Source organism: Procambarus clarkii, chromosome 65 (genome assembly GCF_040958095.1).
Source record: "Procambarus clarkii isolate CNS0578487 chromosome 65, FALCON_Pclarkii_2.0, whole genome shotgun sequence".
In the NCBI taxonomy this organism is placed as follows: domain Eukaryota; kingdom Metazoa; phylum Arthropoda; class Malacostraca; order Decapoda; family Cambaridae; genus Procambarus; species Procambarus clarkii.
Genome location: NC_091214.1, coordinates 3,692,129 through 3,713,305, shown reverse-complemented (window position 1 = coordinate 3,713,305; position 21,177 = coordinate 3,692,129).

Here is a 21,177-nt window from a genome sequence, read left to right as displayed (position 1 = left end):
TATTACACTAACAGTAGAAGTCTAAGAAATAAAATTAACGAATTAAATGCTCTTGTCTGCACAGAAAAAATAGATATTATTGCACTTACCGAAACGTGGATGAATGTAGAAAATAGAGAACTATTAGCTGAATATCAAATATATGGATTTAAACTATTTCACACAGATAGATATATTAGACGAGGAGGTGGAGTAGCCATATATGTTAGGGACAATTTGAAATGTAGTCTCAAAGAGGGAATCAAAACAGAGCCACACACAGAAACTATTTGGATTGAATTAAACGAAAAAGCTAATAATATTATAATAGGAGTAATATATAGGCCACCAAATTTAGACAGAATGGAAGCAAAACATCTATGGGATGAAATATCTAGAGCATCTAGATCTAACAGTATTTATGTCATGGGTGACTTTAATTTTAGCGGAATAAACTGGTTGAACAAAACAGGGAATAGTGAAGCAGAAGATTTTCTAGAATTAATTGACGATTGCTTTCTTACGCAACACATTAAGGAACCAACACGGGAAAATAATATTTTAGATTTAGTGTTAACTAACAGGGAAACGCAAATTAATGACATCGAAATAGGGAGTGAGCTAGGGAGCAGTGATCACAAAGAAATCAGATTTAGCATAGAATGGAATAGACCAGTAGGAGAAAATTCTGTTAAAGTGCCAGATTTTCGAAAAGCTGATTTTAATAGCCTAAGAAATTTTTTGGGTCAAATTGATTGGAAAGGCTTGGGTATGGGGTGTGGGCCGGTCTTGGAGCGAGACATGAACCCAGCGATAGGTGACTTAAATGGGGATTTCGATGTGGATTCAATATATAACTTATTTAAGAATATTCTAAACAAAGCACAGGAACGTAGTATACCATACAAATTGAATAGATCGTATACTAATGACCCAAAGTGGATAACAAAGAATTTGAAGAACCTTATAGGTAAAAAGAGAGCTTGGTACAAAAGGATCAAAAATGGGGAGGTCACTTTAGAACAGGAATTCGTACAACTGGTTAGAAATGTTAAAAAAGAGATAAGGAAAGCAAAAAGAAACTATGAAGTTCGCATAGCAGGGCAAGCAAAGACAAATCCTAAAGGGTTTTTTCAGTTATATCGTACTAAGACTAGGGAAAGGATAGGTCCATTAAAAACTGAGACAGGTCAAATAACAGATAGTGATGAAGAGATGAGTAGTATTTTTAATAAATATTTTGTATCTGTATTTACTAAAGAGGAACTTAACAATATGCCTTCAGCCGAACAAGTCTATGTGGGTGGGGACGAGGACAGGTTGACGAGTTTAGCAGTTACCAGGGAGGATGTTCTTAAACAAATAGTAAAACTCAAACCAAACAAATCCCCAGGGCCGGATGAAGTGTTTGCTAGGGTGCTTAAAGAATGCAAAGAGGAGCTTTGTGACCCACTGTCAACCATATTTAATAAATCAATAGAGTCAGGCAGAGTGCCAGAGTTTTGGAAAGTTGCTAATGTGATACCAGTTTTTAAGAAAGGAGATAGATCACTTGCGTCTAACTATCGACCAATTAGCCTAACGTCTATTGTGGGAAAGTTACTCGAATCTATAATAGCAAATAAAATTCGTCTTCATCTTGAAAAACATAAATTAATAATTGAGTCGCAACATGGTTTTATAAATGGCCGTTCATGTTTAACAAATTTGTTATCTTTTTATTCTAGCATTGTTGAGGCAGTTGATAGTGGTAAGGATTGCGATGTTGTATACCTTGACTTTAGCAAAGCTTTTGATACAGTGCCACATGAAAGACTGATTAAAAAAATAGAGTCTCATGGTATTGGGGGTGCTATATTAAGCTGGATTAGGGCATGGCTATACCAAAGGAAACAGAGAGTTAGTATAAATGGAATCAAGTCAGAGTGGGAAAATGTTGTAAGTGGAGTGCCTCAAGGCTCTGTCCTGGGACCTCTGTTGTTTATAATATATATAAATGATTTAGATTCAGGTTTGAGTAGCAACATTTGCAAATTTGCCGATGATACGAAAATCGGTAGGGAAATTAATTCGGAGGAGGACTCACTATCACTTCAAGTTGATCTAGATAGGGTTTTGAAATGGTCAAAGGATTGGCAGATGCAGTTTAATGCTGATAAATGTAAAGTTCTGAGGTTAGGTAATGATGATAGAGTTACAAGATACGAGCTAGATGGTGTTGTGATTGCGAAGTCGGATTGCGAAAGGGATCTGGGAGTTATGATTAGTAAGAATTTAAAACAAAAGGATCAATGCATAAATGTTCGTAATAAGGCAAATCGGACACTTGGATTTATTAATCGCAGCGTTAGTAACAAGACACCTGGTGTGGTTCTCAAGCTATATCTTGCTCTAGTTAGGCCCCATTTAGATTATGCAGTTCAGTTTTGGTCGCCATATTATAGAATGGATATAAATTCACTTGAACGTGTCCAGCGTAGGATGACTAAGTTAATTCCCCAAATTAGAAATCTTTCATATGAAGAAAGATTAACAAAGCTTAAGTTGCATTCACTGGAAAGGCGAAGAGTTAGGGGTGACATGATAGAGGTTTACAAGTGGATGAATGGACATAACCGGGGGGATATTAATAGGGTATTAAAAGTATCAACACAGGACAGAACACGAAACAATGGATATAAATTGGATAAGTTTAGATTTAGGAAAGACTTGGGTAAATACTGGTTCAGTAACAGGGTTGTTGATTTGTGGAACCAATTGCCGCGTAACATTGTGGAGGTGGGGTCCCTCGATTGTTTCAAGCACGGGTTGGACAAGTATATGAGTGGGATTGGGTGGTTATAGAATAGGAGCTGCCTCGTATGGGCCAATAGGCCTTCTGCAGTTACCTTTGTTCTTATGTTCTTATAATTGCCGCGTAACATTGTGGAGGTGGGGTCCCTCGATTGTTTCAAGCACGGGTTGGACAAGTATATGAGTGGGATTGGGTGGTTATAGAATAGGAGCTGCCTCGTATGGGCCAATAGGCCTTCTGCAGTTACCTTTGTTCTTATGTTCTTAAATTTGCCGATGATATGGAAATCGGTAGGGAAATTAATTCGGAGGAGGACTCACTATCACTTCAAGTTGATCTAGATAGGGTTTTGAAATGGTCAAAGGATTGGCAAATGCAGTTTAATGCTGATAAATGTAAAGTTCAGAGGCTAGGTAATGATGGTAGAGTTACAAGATACGAGCTAGATGGTGTTGAGATAGCGAAGTCGGATTGCGAAAGGGATCTGGGAGTTATGATTAGTAAGAATTTAAAACAAAAGGATCAATGCATGAATGTTCGTAATAAGGCGAATAGGACACTGGGATTTATTAATCGAAGCGTTAGTAACAAGACACTTGGTGTGGTTCTTAAGCTATATCTTGCGCTGGTTAGGCCCCATTTAGATTATGCAGTTCAGTTTTGGTCGCCATATTATTGAATGGATATAAATTCACTTGAACGTGTCCAGCGTAGGATGACTAAGTTAAATTCCCAAATTAGAAATCTTTCTTATGAAGAAAGATTAACAAAGCTTAAGTTGCATTCACTGGAAAGGCGAAGAGTTAGGGGTGACATGATAGAGGTTTACAAGTGGGTGAATGGACATAACAAAGGGGATATTAATAGGCTATTAAAAGTATCAACACAAGACAGAACACGAAACAATGGGTATAAATTGGACAAGTTTAGTTTTAGGAAAGACTTGGGTAAATACTGGTTCAGTAACAGGGGTGTTGATTTGTGGAACCAATTGCCGCGTAACATTGTGGAGGTGGGGTCCCTCGATTGTTTCAAGCATGGGTTGGACATGTATATGAGTGGGATTGGGTGGTTATAAACAGGAGCTGCCTCGTATGGGCCAATAGGCCTTCTGCAGTTGCCTTTGTTCTTATGTTCTTAAACAAATCCCCAGGGCGGGATAAAGTGTTTGCCAGGGTGCTTAGAGAATGCAAAGAGGAGCTTTCCGAGCCACTGTCTACCATATTTAAAAAAACCAATAGTCAGGCAGAGTGGAGAGTCATGGAAGTTAGCTAATGTGGTACCAATTTTTAAAAAAGGAGATAGATCACTTGCGTCAAACTATCGGCCAATTAGCCTAACGTCTATTGTGGGAAAGTTACTTGAATCAATAATTGCAAATACAATTCGTCTCCATCTTGAAAAACATAAATTAATAAATGAGTCGCAACATGGTTTTACAAATGGCCGTTCATGTTTAACAAATTTGCTAACTTTTTATTCCAGCATAGTTGAGGCAGTTGATAGTGGTAAGGATTGTGATGTTGTGTACCTTGACTTTAGCAAAGCTTTTGATACAGTGCCACATGAAAGACTAATTAAAAAAATAGAACCTCATGGTATTGGGGGTGCTATATTAACTTGGATTAGGGCATGGCTATTCCAAAGGAAACAGAGAGTTAGTATAAATGGGGTTAAGTCAGAGTGGGATAAAGTTGTTAGTGGAGTACCTCAGGGCTCTGTCCTGGTACCTCTGTTGTTTATAATATATATAAATGATTTAGATTCTGGTATGAGTAGCAACATTTGCAAATTTGCCGATGATACGAAAATCGGTAGGGAAATTAATTCGGAGGAGGACTCACTATCACTTCAAGTTGATCTAGATAGGGTTTTGAAATGGTCAAAGGATTGGCAAATGCAGTTTAATGCTGATAAATGTAAAGTTCAGAGGCTAGGTAATGATGGTAGAGTTACAAGATAAGAACATAAGAACATAAGAACAAAGGTAACTGCAGAAGGCCTATTGGCCCATACGAGGCAGCTCCTATTCTATAACCACCCAATCCCACTCATATACTTGTCCAACCCGTGCTTGAAACAATCGAGGGACCCCACCTCCACAATGTTACGCGGCAATTGGTTCCACAAATCAACAACCCTGTTACTGAACCAGTATTTACCCAAGTCTTTCCTAAATCTAAACTTATCCAATTTATATCCATTGTTTCGTGTTCTGTCCTGTGTTGATACTTTTAATACCCTATTAATATCCCCCCGGTTATGTCCATTCATCCACTTGTAAACCTCTATCATGTCACCCCTAACTCTTCGCCTTTCCAGTGAATGCAACTTAAGCTTTGTTAATCTTTCTTCATATGAAAGATTTCTAATTTGGGGAATTAACTTAGTCATCCTACGCTGGACACGTTCAAGTGAATTTATATCCATTCTATAATATGGCGACCAAAACTGAACTGCATAATCTAAATGGGGCCTAACTAGAGCAAGATATAGCTTGAGATACGAGCTAGATGGTGTTGAGATAGCGAAGTCGGATTGCGAAAGGGATCTGGGAGTTATGATTAGTAAGAATTTAAAACAAAAGGATCAATGCATGAATGTTCGTAATAAGGCGAATAGGACACTGGGATTTATTAATCGAAGCGTTAGTAACAAGACACCTGGTGTGGTTCTTAAGCTATATCTTGCGCTGGTTAGGCCCCATTTAGATTATGCAGTTCAGTTTTGGTCGCCATATTATTGAATGGATATAAATTCACTTGAACGTGTCCAGCGTAGGATGACTAAGTTAAATTCCCAAATTAGAAATCTTTCTTATGAAGAAAGATTAACAAAGCTTAAGTTGCATTCACTGGAAAGGCGAAGAGTTAGGGGTGACATGATAGAGGTTTACAAGTGGGTGAATGGACATAACAAAGGGGATATTAATAGGCTATTAAAAGTATCAACACAAGACAGAACACGAAACAATGGGTATAAATTGGACAAGTTTAGTTTTAGGAAAGACTTGGGTAAATACTGGTTCAGTAACAGGGGTGTTGATTTGTGGAACCAATTGCCGCGTAACATTGTGGAGGTGGGGTCCCTCGATTGTTTCAAGCATGGGTTGGACATGTATATGAGTGGGATTGGGTGGTTATAAATAGGAGCTGCCTCGTATGGGCCAATAGGCCTTCTGCAGTTGCCTTTGTTCTTATGTTCTTAAACAAATCCCCAGGGCGGGATGATGTGTTTGCCAGGGTGCTTAGAGAATGCAAAGAGGAGCTTTCCGAGCCACTGTCTACCATATTTAAAAAAACCAATAGTCAGGCAGAGTGGAGAGTCATGGAAGTTAGCTAATGTGGTACCAATTTTTAAAAAAGGAGATAGATCACTTGCGTCAAACTATCGGCCAATTAGCCTAACGTCTATTGTGGGAAAGTTACTTGAATCAATAATTGCAAATACAATTCGTCTCCATCTTGAAAAACATAAATTAATAAATGAGTCGCAACATGGTTTTACAAATGGCCGTTCATGTTTAACAAATTTGCTAACTTTTTATTCCAGCATAGTTGAGGCAGTTGATAGTGGTAAGGATTGTGATGTTGTGTACCTTGACTTTAGCAAAGCTTTTGATACAGTGCCACATGAAAGACTAATTAAAAAAATAGAAGCTCATGGTATTGGGGGTGCTATAAAAACTTGGATTAGGGCATGGGTATCCTAAAGGGTTTTTTCAGTTATATCGTACTAAGACTAGGGAAAGGATAGGTCCATTAAAAACTGAGACAGGTCAAATAACAGATAGTGATGAAGAGATGAGTAGTATTTTTAATAAATATTTTGTATCTGTATTTACTAAAGAGGAACTTAACAATATGCCTTCAGCCGAACAAGTCTATGTGGGTGGGGACGAGGACAGGTTGACGAGTTTAGCAGTTACCAGGGAGGATGTTCTTAAACAAATAGTAAAACTCAAACCAAACAAATCCCCAGGGCCGGATGAAGTGTTTGCTAGGGTGCTTAAAGAATGCAAAGAGGAGCTTTGTGACCCACTGTCAACCATATTTAATAAATCAATAGAATCAGGCAGAGTGCCAGAGTTTTGGAAAGTTGCTAATGTGATACCAGTTTTTAAGAAAGGAGATAGATCACTTGCGTCTAACTATCGACCAATTAGCCTAACGTCTATTGTGGGAAAGTTACTCGAATCTATAATAGCAAATAAAATTCGTCTTCATCTTGAGAAACATAAATTAATAATTGAGTCGCAACATGGTTTTATAAATGGCCGTTCATGTTTAACAAATTTGTTATCTTTTTATTCTAGCATTGTTGAGGCAGTTGATAGTGGTAAGGATTGCGATGTTGTATACCTTGACTTTAGCAAAGCTTTTGATACAGTGCCACATGAAAGACTGATTAAAAAAATAGAGTCTCATGGTATTGGGGGTGCTATATTAAGCTGGATTAGGGCATGGCTATACCAAAGGAAACAGAGAGTTAGTATAAATGGAATCAAGTCAGAGTGGGAAAATGTTGTAAGTGGAGTGCCTCAAGGCTCTGTCCTGGGACCTCTGTTGTTTATAATATATATAAATGATTTAGATTCAGGTTTGAGTAGCAACATTTGCAAATTTGCCGATGATACGAAAATCGGTAGGGAAATTAATTCGGAGGAGGACTCACTATCACTTCAAGTTGATCTAGATAGGGTTTTGAAATGGTCAAAGGATTGGCAGATGCAGTTTAATGCTGATAAATGTAAAGTTCTGAGGTTAGGTAATGATGATAGAGTTACAAGATACGAGCTAGATGGTGTTGTGATTGCGAAGTCGGATTGCGAAAGGGATCTGGGAGTTATGATTAGTAAGAATTTAAAACAAAAGGATCAATGCATAAATGTTCGTAATAAGGCAAATCGGACACTTGGATTTATTAATCGCAGCGTTAGTAACAAGACACCTGGTGTGGTTCTCAAGCTATATCTTGCTCTAGTTAGGCCCCATTTAGATTATGCAGTTCAGTTTTGGTCGCCATATTATAGAATGGATATAAATTCACTTGAACGTGTCCAGCGTAGGATGACTAAGTTAATTCCCCAAATTAGAAATCTTTCATATGAAGAAAGATTAACAAAGCTTAAGTTGCATTCACTGGAAAGGCGAAGAGTTAGGGGTGACATGATAGAGGTTTACAAGTGGATGAATGGACATAACCGGGGGGATATTGGTAGGGTATTAAAAGTATCAACACAGGACAGAACACGAAACAATGGGTATAAATTGGATAAGTTTAGATTTAGGAAAGACTTGGGTAAATACTGGTTCAGTAACAGGGTTGTTGATTTGTGGAACCAATTGCCGCGTAACATTGTGGAGGTGGGGTCCCTCGATTGTTTCAAGCACGGGTTGGACAAGTATATGAGTGGGATTGGGTGGTTATAGAATAGGAGCTGCCTCGTATGGGCCAATAGGCCTTCTGCAGTTACCTTTGTTCTTATGTTCTTAAATTTGCCGATGATATGGAAATCGGTAGGGAAATTAATTCGGAGGAGGACTCACTATCACTTCAAGTTGATCTAGATAGGGTTTTGAAATGGTCAAAGGATTGGCAAATGCAGTTTAATGCTGATAAATGTAAAGTTCAGAGGCTAGGTAATGATGGTAGAGTTACAAGATACGAGCTAGATGGTGTTGAGATAGCGAAGTCGGATTGCGAAAGGGATCTGGGAGTTATGATTAGTAAGAATTTAAAACAAAAGGATCAATGCATGAATGTTCGTAATAAGGCGAATAGGACACTGGGATTTATTAATCGAAGCGTTAGTAACAAGACACTTGGTGTGGTTCTTAAGCTATATCTTGCGCTGGTTAGGCCCCATTTAGATTATGCAGTTCAGTTTTGGTCGCCATATTATTGAATGGATATAAATTCACTTGAACGTGTCCAGCGTAGGATGACTAAGTTAAATTCCCAAATTAGAAATCTTTCTTATGAAGAAAGATTAACAAAGCTTAAGTTGCATTCACTGGAAAGGCGAAGAGTTAGGGGTGACATGATAGAGGTTTACAAGTGGGTGAATGGACATAACAAAGGGGATATTAATAGGCTATTAAAAGTATCAACACAAGACAGAACACGAAACAATGGGTATAAATTGGACAAGTTTAGTTTTAGGAAAGACTTGGGTAAATACTGGTTCAGTAACAGGGGTGTTGATTTGTGGAACCAATTGCCGCGTAACATTGTGGAGGTGGGGTCCCTCGATTGTTTCAAGCATGGGTTGGACATGTATATGAGTGGGATTGGGTGGTTATAAATAGGAGCTGCCTCGTATGGGCCAATAGGCCTTCTGCAGTTGCCTTTGTTCTTATGTTCTTAAACAAATCCCCAGGGCGGGATAAAGTGTTTGCCAGGGTGCTTAGAGAATGCAAAGAGGAGCTTTCCGAGCCACTGTCTACCATATTTAAAAAAACCAATAGTCAGGCAGAGTGGAGAGTCATGGAAGTTAGCTAATGTGGTACCAATTTTTAAAAAAGGAGATAGATCACTTGCGTCAAACTATCGGCCAATTAGCCTAACGTCTATTGTGGGAAAGTTACTTGAATCAATAATTGCAAATACAATTCGTCTCCATCTTGAAAAACATAAATTAATAAATGAGTCGCAACATGGTTTTACAAATGGCCGTTCATGTTTAACAAATTTGCTAACTTTTTATTCCAGCATAGTTGAGGCAGTTGATAGTGGTAAGGATTGTGATGTTGTGTACCTTGACTTTAGCAAAGCTTTTGATACAGTGCCACATGAAAGACTAATTAAAAAAATAGAAGCTCATGGTATTGGGGGTGCTATAAAAACTTGGATTAGGGCATGGGTATCCTAAAGGGTTTTTTCAGTTATATCGTACTAAGACTAGGGAAAGGATAGGTCCATTAAAAACTGAGACAGGTCAAATAACAGATAGTGATGAAGAGATGAGTAGTATTTTTAATAAATATTTTGTATCTGTATTTACTAAAGAGGAACTTAACAATATGCCTTCAGCCGAACAAGTCTATGTGGGTGGGGACGAGGACAGGTTGACGAGTTTAGCAGTTACCAGGGAGGATGTTCTTAAACAAATAGTAAAACTCAAACCAAACAAATCCCCAGGGCCGGATGAAGTGTTTGCTAGGGTGCTTAAAGAATGCAAAGAGGAGCTTTGTGACCCACTGTCAACCATATTTAATAAATCAATAGAGTCAGGCAGAGTGCCAGAGTTTTGGAAAGTTGCTAATGTGATACCAGTTTTTAAGAAAGGAGATAGATCACTTGCGTCTAACTATCGACCAATTAGCCTAACGTCTATTGTGGGAAAGTTACTCGAATCTATAATAGCAAATAAAATTCGTCTTCATCTTGAAAAACATAAATTAATAATTGAGTCGCAACATGGTTTTATAAATGGCCGTTCATGTTTAACAAATTTGTTATCTTTTTATTCTAGCATTGTTGAGGCAGTTGATAGTGGTAAGGATTGCGATGTTGTATACCTTGACTTTAGCAAAGCTTTTGATACAGTGCCACATGAAAGACTGATTAAAAAAATAGAGTCTCATGGATATCGAGGGCACTTGGTGTCAATTGCCGGCTGGAAAGATATTGCAAATCAAATGCAATATCTTTCATAGACAACTGGGAACACTTCTATGGAAGAAATGAAATGTATGCTCGTGATGGGGTGCATCTATCGAGAGCTGGGGTTGTTGCTGTTGCAAACTCGCTAGAAGAAGTGGTTAGAGGTGTTTGTTTGGGTTTAAACTGTTAGTAGATAGAGGTATGGGAATTGATTTGGAGGAAGGAGGTAATAAAAGTATGTGTTTGTGGGAGAAAGGAATTGGCAAAACGATCAGGGAAAGAGAAGGTCCGCAAAATAACAATTCACTTAGGGTATATTACACTAACAGTAGAAGTCTAAGAAATAAAATTAACGAATTAAATGCTCTTGTCTGCACAGAAAAAATAGATATTATTGCACTTACCGAAACGTGGATGAATGTAGAAAATAGAGAACTATTAGCTGAATATCAAATATATGGATTTAAACTATTTCACACAGATAGATATATTAGACGAGGAGGTGGAGTAGCCATATATGTTAGGGACAATTTGAAATGTAGTCTCAAAGAGGGAATCAAAACAGAGCCACACACAGAAACTATTTGGATTGAATTAAACGAAAAAGCTAATAATATTATAATAGGAGTAATATATAGGCCACCAAATTTAGACAGAATGGAAGCAAAGCATCTATGGGATGAAATATCTAGAGCATCTAGATCTAACAGTATTTATGTCATGGGTGACTTTAATTTTAGCGGAATAAACTGGTTGAACAAAACAGGGAATAGTGAAGCAGAAGATTTTCTAGAATTAATTGACGATTGCTTTCTTACGCAACACATTAAGGAACCAACAAGGGAAAATAATATTTTAGATTTAGTGTTAACTAACAGGGAAACGCAAATTAATGACATCGAAATAGGGAGTGAGCTAGGGAGCAGTGATCACAAAGAAATCAGATTTAGCATAGAATGGAATAGACCAGTAGGAGAAAATTCTGTTAAAGTGCCAGATTTTCGAAAAGCTGATTTTAATAGCCTAAGAAATTTTTTGGGTCAAATTGATTGGAAAGGCTTGGGTATGGGGTGTGGGCCGGTCTTGGAGCGAGACATGAACCCAGCGATAGGTGACTTAAATGGGGATTTCGATGTGGATTCAATATATAACTTATTTAAGAATATTCTAAACAAAGCACAGGAACGTAGTATACCATACAAATTGAATAGATCGTATACTAATGACCCAAAGTGGATAACAAAGAATTTGAAGAACCTTATAGGTAAAAAGAGAGCTTGGTACAAAAGGATTAAAAATGGGGAGGTCACTTTAGAACAGGAATTCGTACAACTGGTTAGAAATGTTAAAAAAGAGATAAGGAAAGCAAAAAGAAACTATGAAGTTCGCATAGCAGGGCAAGCAAAGACAAATCCTAAAGGGTTTTTTCAGTTATATCGTACTAAGACTAGGGAAAGGATAGGTCCATTAAAAACTGAGACAGGTCAAATAACAGATAGTGATGAAGAGATGAGTAGTATTTTTAATAAATATTTTGTATCTGTATTTACTAAAGAGGAACTTAACAATATGCCTTCAGCCGAACAAGTCTATGTGGGTGGGGACGAGGACAGGTTGACGAGTTTAGCAGTTACCAGGGAGGATGTTCTTAAACAAATAGTAAAACTCAAACCAAACAAATCCCCAGGGCCGGATGAAATGTTTGCTAGGGTGCTTAAAGAATGCAAAGAGGAGCTTTGTGACCCACTGTCAACCATATTTAATAAATCAATAGAGTCAGGCAGAGTGCCAGAGTTTTGGAAAGTTGCTAATGTGATACCAGTTTTTAAGAAAGGAGATAGATCACTTGCGTCTAACTATCGACCAATTAGCCTAACGTCTATTGTGGGAAAGTTACTCGAATCTATAATAGCAAATAAAATTCGTCTTCATCTTGAAAAACATAAATTAATAATTGAGTCGCAACATGGTTTTATAAATGGCCGTTTATGTTTAACAAATTTGTTATCTTTTTATTCTAGCATTGTTGAGGCAGTTGATAGTGGTAAGGATTGCGATGTTGTATACCTTGACTTTAGCAAAGCTTTTGATACAGTGCCACATGAAAGACTGATTAAAAAAATAGAGTCTCATGGTATTGGGGGTGCTATATTAAGCTGGATTAGGGCATGGCTATACCAAAGGAAACAGAGAGTTAGTATAAATGGAATCAAGTCAGAGTGGGAAAATGTTGTAAGTGGAGTGCCTCAAGGCTCTGTCCTGGGACCTCTGTTGTTTATAATATATATAAATGATTTAGATTCAGGTTTGAGTAGCAACATTTGCAAATTTGCCGATGATACGAAAATCGGTAGGGAAATTAATTCGGAGGAGGACTCACTATCACTTCAAGTTGATCTAGATAGGGTTTTGAAATGGTCAAAGGATTGGCAGATGCAGTTTAATGCTGATAAATGTAAAGTTCTGAGGTTAGGTAATGATGATAGAGTTACAAGATACGAGCTAGATGGTGTTGTGATTGCGAAGTCGGATTGCGAAAGGGATCTGGGAGTTATGATTAGTAAGAATTTAAAACAAAAGGATCAATGCATAAATGTTCGTAATAAGGCAAATCGGACACTTGGATTTATTAATCGCAGCGTTAGTAACAAGACACCAGGTGTGGTTCTCAAGCTATATCTTGCTCTAGTTAGGCCCCATTTAGATTATGCAGATCAGTTTTGGTCGCCATATTATAGAATGGATATAAATTCACTTGAACGTGTCCAGCGTAGGATGACTAAGTTAATTCCCCAAATTAGAAATCTTTCATATGAAGAAAGATTAACAAAGCTTAAGTTGCATTCACTGGAAAGGCGAAGAGTTAGGGGTGACATGATAGAGGTTTACAAGTGGATGAATGGACATAACCGGGGGGATATTAATAGGGTATTAAAAGTATCAACACAGGACAGAACACGAAACAATGGATATAAATTGGATAAGTTTAGATTTAGGAAAGACTTGGGTAAATACTGGTTCAGTAACAGGGTTGTTGATTTGTGGAACCAATTGCCGCGTAACATTGTGGAGGTGGGGTCCCTCGATTGTTTCAAGCACGGGTTGGACAAGTATATGAGTGGGATTGGGTGGTTATAGAATAGGAGCTGCCTCGTATGGGCCAATAGGCCTTCTGCAGTTACCTTTGTTCTTATGTTCTTATGTTCTTATGTATTGGGGGTGCTATATTAAGCTGGATTAGGGCATGGCTATACCAAAGGAAACAGAGAGTTAGTATAAATGGAATCAAGTCAGAGTGGGAAAATGTTGTAAGTGGAGTGCCTCAAGGCTCTGTCCTGGGACCTCTGTTGTTTATAATATATATAAATGATTTAGATTCAGGTTTGAGTAGCAACATTTGCAAATTTGCCGATGATACGAAAATCGGTAGGGAAATTAATTCGGAGGAGGACTCACTATCACTTCAAGTTGATCTAGATAGGGTTTTGAAATGGTCAAAGGATTGGCAGATGCAGTTTAATGCTGATAAATGTAAAGTTCTGAGGTTAGGTAATGATGATAGAGTTACAAGATACGAGCTAGATGGTGTTGTGATTGCGAAGTCGGATTGCGAAAGGGATCTGGGAGTTATGATTAGTAAGAATTTAAAACAAAAGGATCAATGCATAAATGTTCGTAATAAGGCAAATCGGACACTTGGATTTATTAATCGCAGCGTTAGTAAGAAGACACCTGGTGTGGTTCTCAAGCTATATCTTGCTCTAGTTAGGCCCCATTTAGATTATGCAGTTCAGTTTTGGTCGCCATATTATAGAATGGATATAAATTCACTTGAACGTGTCCAGCGTAGGATGACTAAGTTAATTCCCCAAATTAGAAATCTTTCATATGAAGAAAGATTAACAAAGCTTAAGTTGCATTCACTGGAAAGGCGAAGAGTTAGGGGTGACATGATAGAGGTTTACAAGTGGATGAATGGACATAACCGGGGGGATATTAATAGGGTATTAAAAGTATCAACACAGGACAGAACACGAAACAATGGATATAAATTGGATAAGTTTAGATTTAGGAAAGACTTGGGTAAATACTGGTTCAGTAACAGGGTTGTTGATTTGTGGAACCAATTGCCGCGTAACATTGTGGAGGTGGGGTCCCTCGATTGTTTCAAGCACGGGTTGGACAAGTATATGAGTGGGATTGGGTGGTTATAGAATAGGAGCTGCCTCGTATGGGCCAATAGGCCTTCTGCAGTTACCTTTGTTCTTATGTTCTTAAATTTGCCGATGATATGGAAATCGGTAGGGAAATTAATTCGGAGGAGGACTCACTATCACTTCAAGTTGATCTAGATAGGGTTTTGAAATGGTCAAAGGATTGGCAAATGCAGTTTAATGCTGATAAATGTAAAGTTCAGAGGCTAGGTAATGATGGTAGAGTTACAAGATACGAGCTAGATGGTGTTGAGATAGCGAAGTCGGATTGCGAAAGGGATCTGGGAGTTATGATTAGTAAGAATTTAAAACAAAAGGATCAATGCATGAATGTTCGTAATAAGGCGAATAGGACACTGGGATTTATTAATCGAAGCGTTAGTAACAAGACACTTGGTGTGGTTCTTAAGCTATATCTTGCGCTGGTTAGGCCCCATTTAGATTATGCAGTTCAGTTTTGGTCGCCATATTATTGAATGGATATAAATTCACTTGAACGTGTCCAGCGTAGGATGACTAAGTTAAATTCCCAAATTAGAAATCTTTCTTATGAAGAAAGATTAACAAAGCTTAAGTTGCATTCACTGGAAAGGCGAAGAGTTAGGGGTGACATGATAGAGGTTTACAAGTGGGTGAATGGACATAACAAAGGGGATATTAATAGGCTATTAAAAGTATCAACACAAGACAGAACACGAAACAATGGGTATAAATTGGACAAGTTTAGTTTTAGGAAAGACTTGGGTAAATACTGGTTCAGTAACAGGGGTGTTGATTTGTGGAACCAATTGCCGCGTAACATTGTGGAGGTGGGGTCCCTCGATTGTTTCAAGCATGGGTTGGACATGTATATGAGTGGGATTGGGTGGTTATAAATAGGAGCTGCCTCGTATGGGCCAATAGGCCTTCTGCAGTTGCCTTTGTTCTTATGTTCTTAAACAAATCCCCAGGGCGGGATGATGTGTTTGCCAGGGTGCTTAGAGAATGCAAAGAGGAGCTTTCCGAGCCACTGTCTACCATATTTAAAAAAACCAATAGTCAGGCAGAGTGGAGAGTCATGGAAGTTAGCTAATGTGGTACCAATTTTTAAAAAAGGAGATAGATCACTTGCGTCAAACTATCGGCCAATTAGCCTAACGTCTATTGTGGGAAAGTTACTTGAATCAATAATTGCAAATACAATTCGTCTCCATCTTGAAAAACATAAATTAATAAATGAGTCGCAACATGGTTTTACAAATGGCCGTTCATGTTTAACAAATTTGCTAACTTTTTATTCCAGCATAGTTGAGGCAGTTGATAGTGGTAAGGATTGTGATGTTGTGTACCTTGACTTTAGCAAAGCTTTTGATACAGTGCCACATGAAAGACTAATTAAAAAAATAGAAGCTCATGGTATTGGGGGTGCTATAAAAACTTGGATTAGGGCATGGGTATCCTAAAGGGTTTTTTCAGTTATATCGTACTAAGACTAGGGAAAGGATAGGTCCATTAAAAACTGAGACAGGTCAAATAACAGATAGTGATGAAGAGATGAGTAGTATTTTTAATAAATATTTTGTATCTGTATTTACTAAAGAGGAACTTAACAATATGCCTTCAGCCGAACAAGTCTATGTGGGTGGGGACGAGGACAGGTTGACGAGTTTAGCAGTTACCAGGGAGGATGTTCTACAAATAGTAAAACTCAAACCAAACAAATCCCCAGGGCCGGATGAAGTGTTTGCTAGGGTGCTTAAAGAATGCAAAGAGGAGCTTTGTGACCCACTGTCAACCATATTTAATAAATCAATAGAGTCAGGCAGAGTGCCAGAGTTTTGGAAAGTTGCTAATGTGATACCAGTTTTTAAGAAAGGAGATAGATCACTTGCGTCTAACTATCGACCAATTAGCCTAACGTCTATTGTGGGAAAGTTACTCGAATCTATAATAGCAAATAAAATTCGTCTTCATCTTGAAAAACATAAATTAATAATTGAGTCGCAACATGGTTTTATAAATGGCCGTTCATGTTTAACAAATTTGTTATCTTTTTATTCTAGCATTGTTGAGGCAGTTGATAGTGGTAAGGATTGCGATGTTGTATACCTTGACTTTAGCAAAGCTTTTGATACAGTGCCACATGAAAGACTGATTAAAAAAATAGAGTCTCATGGTATTGGGGGTGCTATATTAAGCTGGATTAGGGCATGGCTATACCAAAGGAAACAGAGAGTTAGTATAAATGGAATCAAGTCAGAGTGGGAAAATGTTGTAAGTGGAGTGCCTCAAGGCTCTGTCCTGGGACCTCTGTTGTTTATAATATATATAAATGATTTAGATTCAGGTTTGAGTAGCAACATTTGCAAATTTGCCGATGATACGAAAATCGGTAGGGAAATTAATTCGGAGGAGGACTCACTATCACTTCAAGTTGATCTAGATAGGGTTTTGAAATGGTCAAAGGATTGGCAGATGCAGTTTAATGCTGATAAATGTAAAGTTCTGAGGTTAGGTAATGATGATAGAGTTACAAGATACGAGCTAGATGGTGTTGTGATTGCGAAGTCGGATTGCGAAAGGGATCTGGGAGTTATGATTAGTAAGAATTTAAAACAAAAGGATCAATGCATAAATGTTCGTAATAAGGCAAATCGGACACTTGGATTTATTAATCGCAGCGTTAGTAACAAGACACCTGGTGTGGTTCTCAAGCTATATCTTGCTCTAGTTAGGCCCCATTTAGATTATGCAGTTCAGTTTTGGTCGCCATATTATAGAATGGATATAAATTCACTTGAACGTGTCCAGCGTAGGATGACTAAGTTAATTCCCCAAATTAGAAATCTTTCATATGAAGAAAGATTAACAAAGCTTAAGTTGCATTCACTGGAAAGGCGAAGAGTTAGGGGTGACATGATAGAGGTTTACAAGTGGATGAATGGACATAACCGGGGGGATATTAATAGGGTATTAAAAGTATCAACACAGGACAGAACACGAAACAATGGATATAAATTGGATAAGTTTAGATTTAGGAAAGACTTGGGTAAATACTGGTTCAGTAACAGGGTTGTTGATTTGTGGAACCAATTGCCGCGTAACATTGTGGAGGTGGGGTCCCTCGATTGTTTCAAGCACGGGTTGGACAAGTATATGAGTGGGATTGGGTGGTTATAGAATAGGAGCTGCCTCGTATGGGCCAATAGGCCTTCTGCAGTTACCTTTGTTCTTATGTTCTTATGTTCTTATGAATGGACATAACCGGGGGGATATTAATAGGGTATTAAAAGTATCAACACAGGACAGAACACGAAACAATGGATATAAATTGGATAAGTTTAGATTTAGGAAAGACTTGGGTAAATACTGGTTCAGTAACAGGGTTGTTGATTTGTGGAACCAATTGCCGCGTAACATTGTGGAGGTGGGGTCCCTCGATTGTTTCAAGCACGGGTTGGACAAGTATATGAGTGGGATTGGGTGGTTATAGAATAGGAGCTGCCTCGTATGGGCCAATAGGCCTTCTGCAGTTACCTTTGTTCTTATGTTCTTATGTTCTTATGGCTATTCCAAAGGAAACAGAGAGTTAGTATAAACGGGGTTAAGTCAGAGTGGGATAAAGTTGTTAGTGGAGTACCTCAGGGCTCTGTCCTGGGACCTCTGTTGTTTATATTATATATAAATGATTTAGATTCAGGTATGAGTAGCAACATTTGCAAATTTGCCGATGATATGGAAATCGGTAGGGAAATTAATTCGGAGGAGGACTCACTATCACTTCAAGTTGATCTAGATAGGGTTTTGAAATGGTCAAAGGATTGGCAAATGCAGTTTAATGCTGATAAATGTAAAGTTCTGAGGCTAGGTAATGATGGTAGAGTTACACGATACGAGCTAGATGGTGTTGAGATTGCGAAGTCGGATTGCGAAAGGGATCTGGGAGTTATGATTAGTAAGAATTTAAAACAAAAGGATCAATGCATGAATGTTCATAATAAGGCGAATAGGACACTGGGATTTATTAATCGAAGCGTTAGTAACAAGACACTTGGTGTGGTTCTTAAGCTATATCTTGCGCTGGTTAGGCCCCATTTAGATTATGCAGTTCAGTTTTGGTCGCCATATTATTGAATGGATATAAATTCACTTGAACGTGTCCAGCGTAGGATGACTAAGTTCATCCCCAAATTAGAAATTTTTCATATGAAGAAAGATTAACAAAGCTTAAGTTGCATTCACTGGAAAGGCGAAGAGTTAGGGGTGACATGATAGAGGTTTACAAGTGGGTGAATGGACATAACAAAGCGGATATTAATAGGGTATTAAAAGTATCAACACAAGACAGAACACGAAACAATGGGTATAAATTGGATAAGTTTAGTTTTAGGAAAGACTTGGGTAAATACTGGTTCAGTAACAGGGGTGTTGATTTGTGGAACCAATTGCCGTGTAACGTGGTGGATGTGGGGTCCCTCGATTGTTTCAAGCGCGGGTTGGACAAGTATATGAGTGGGATTGGGTGGTTATAGATAGGAGCTGCCTCGTATGGGCCAATAGACCTTCTGCAGTTGCCTTTGTTTTTATGTTCTTAAACAAATCCCCAGGGCCGGATGAAGTGTTTGCCAGGGTGCTTAAAGAATGCAAAGAGGAGCTTTCCGAGCCACTGTCTACCATATTTAATAAATCAATAGAGTCAGGCAGAGTGCCACAGTCATGGAAGGCAGCTAATGTGGTACCAATTTTTAAGAAAGGAGATAGATCACTTGTGTCAATTTTTCGGCCAATTATCCCAACGTCTATTGTGGGAAAGTTACTTGAATCAATAATTGCAAATACAATTCGTCTCCATCTTGAAAAACATAAACTAATAAATGAGTCGCAACATGGTTTTACAAATGGCCGTTCATGTTTAACAAATTTGCTAACTTTTTATTCCAGCATAGTTGAGGCAGTTGATAGTGGTAAGGATTGTGATGTTGTGTACCTTGACTTTAGCAAAGCTTTTGATACAGTGCCACATGAAAGACTAATTAAAAAAATAGAACCTCATGGTATTGGGGGTGCTATATTAACTTGGATTAGGGCATGGCTATTCCAAAGGAAACAGAGAGTTAGTATAAATGGGGTTAAGTCAGAGTGGGATAAAGTTGTTAGTGGAGTACCTCAGGGCTCTGTCCTGGTACCTGTGTTGTTTATAATATATATAAATGATTTAGATTCTGTTATGAGTAGCAACATTTGCAAATTTGCCGATGATACGAAAATCGGTAGGGAAATTAATTCGGAGGAGGACTCACTATCACTTCAAGTTGATCTAGATAGGGTTTTGAAATGGTCAAAGGATTGGCAAATGCAGTTTAATGCTGATAAATGTAAAGTTCAGAGGCTAGGTAATGATGGTAGAGTTACAAGATACGAGCTAGATGGTGTTGAGATAGCGAAGTCGGATTGCGAAAGGGATCTGGGAGTTATTCCATATATATATGGATATTGTTATATTCGTGGGGTCCCTCGATTGTTTCAAGCACGGGTTGGACAAGTATATGAGTGGGATTGGGTGGTTATAGAATAGGAGCTGCCTCGTATGGGCCAATAGGCCTTCTGCAGTTACCTTTGTTCTTATGTTCTTATTAATCGCAGCGTTAGTAACAAGACACCTGGTGTGGTTCTCAAGCAATATTTTGCTCTAGTTAGGCCCCATTTAGACTATGCAGTTCAGTTTTGGTCGCCATATTATAGAATGGATATAAATTCACTTGAACGTGTCCAGCGTAGGATGACTAAGTTAATTCCCCAAATTAGAAATCTTTCATATGAAGAAAGATTAACAAAGCTTAGGTTGCATTCACTGGAAAGGCGAAGAGTTAGGGGATGACATGATAGAGGTTTACAAGTGGGTGAATGGACATTACAAAGGGGATATTAATAGGGTATTAAAAGTATCAACATAAGACAGAACACGAAACAATGGGTATAAATTGGATAAGTTTAGATTTAGGAAAGACTTGGGTAAATACTGGTTCAGTAACAGGGTTGTTGATTTGTGGAACCATTGCCGCGTAACATTGTGGAGGTGGGGTCCCTCGATTGTTTCAAGCGTGGGTTGGACATGTATATGAGTGGGATTGGGTGGTTATAAATAGGAGCTGCCTTGTATGGGCCAACAGGCCTTCTGCAGTTACCTTTTTTCTTATGTTCTTATGTTCTTATGTTCTTATGATTAGTAAGAATTTAAAACAAAAGGATCAATGCATGAATGTTCATAATAAGGCGAATAGGACACTGGGATTTATTAATCGAAGCGTTAGTAACAAGCCACCTGGTGTGGTTCTTAAGCTATATCTTGCGCTGGTTAGGCCCCATTTAGATTATGCAGTTCAGTTTTGGTCGCCATATTATTGAATGGATATAAATTCACTTGAACGTGTCCAGCGTAGGATGACTAAGTTAAATTCCCAAATTAGAAATCTTTCTTATGAAGAAAGATTAACAAAGCTTAAGTTGCATTCACTGGAAAGGCGAAGAGTTAGGGGTGACATGATAGAGGTTTACAAGTGGGTGAATGGACATAACAAAGGGGATATTAATAGGCTATTAAAA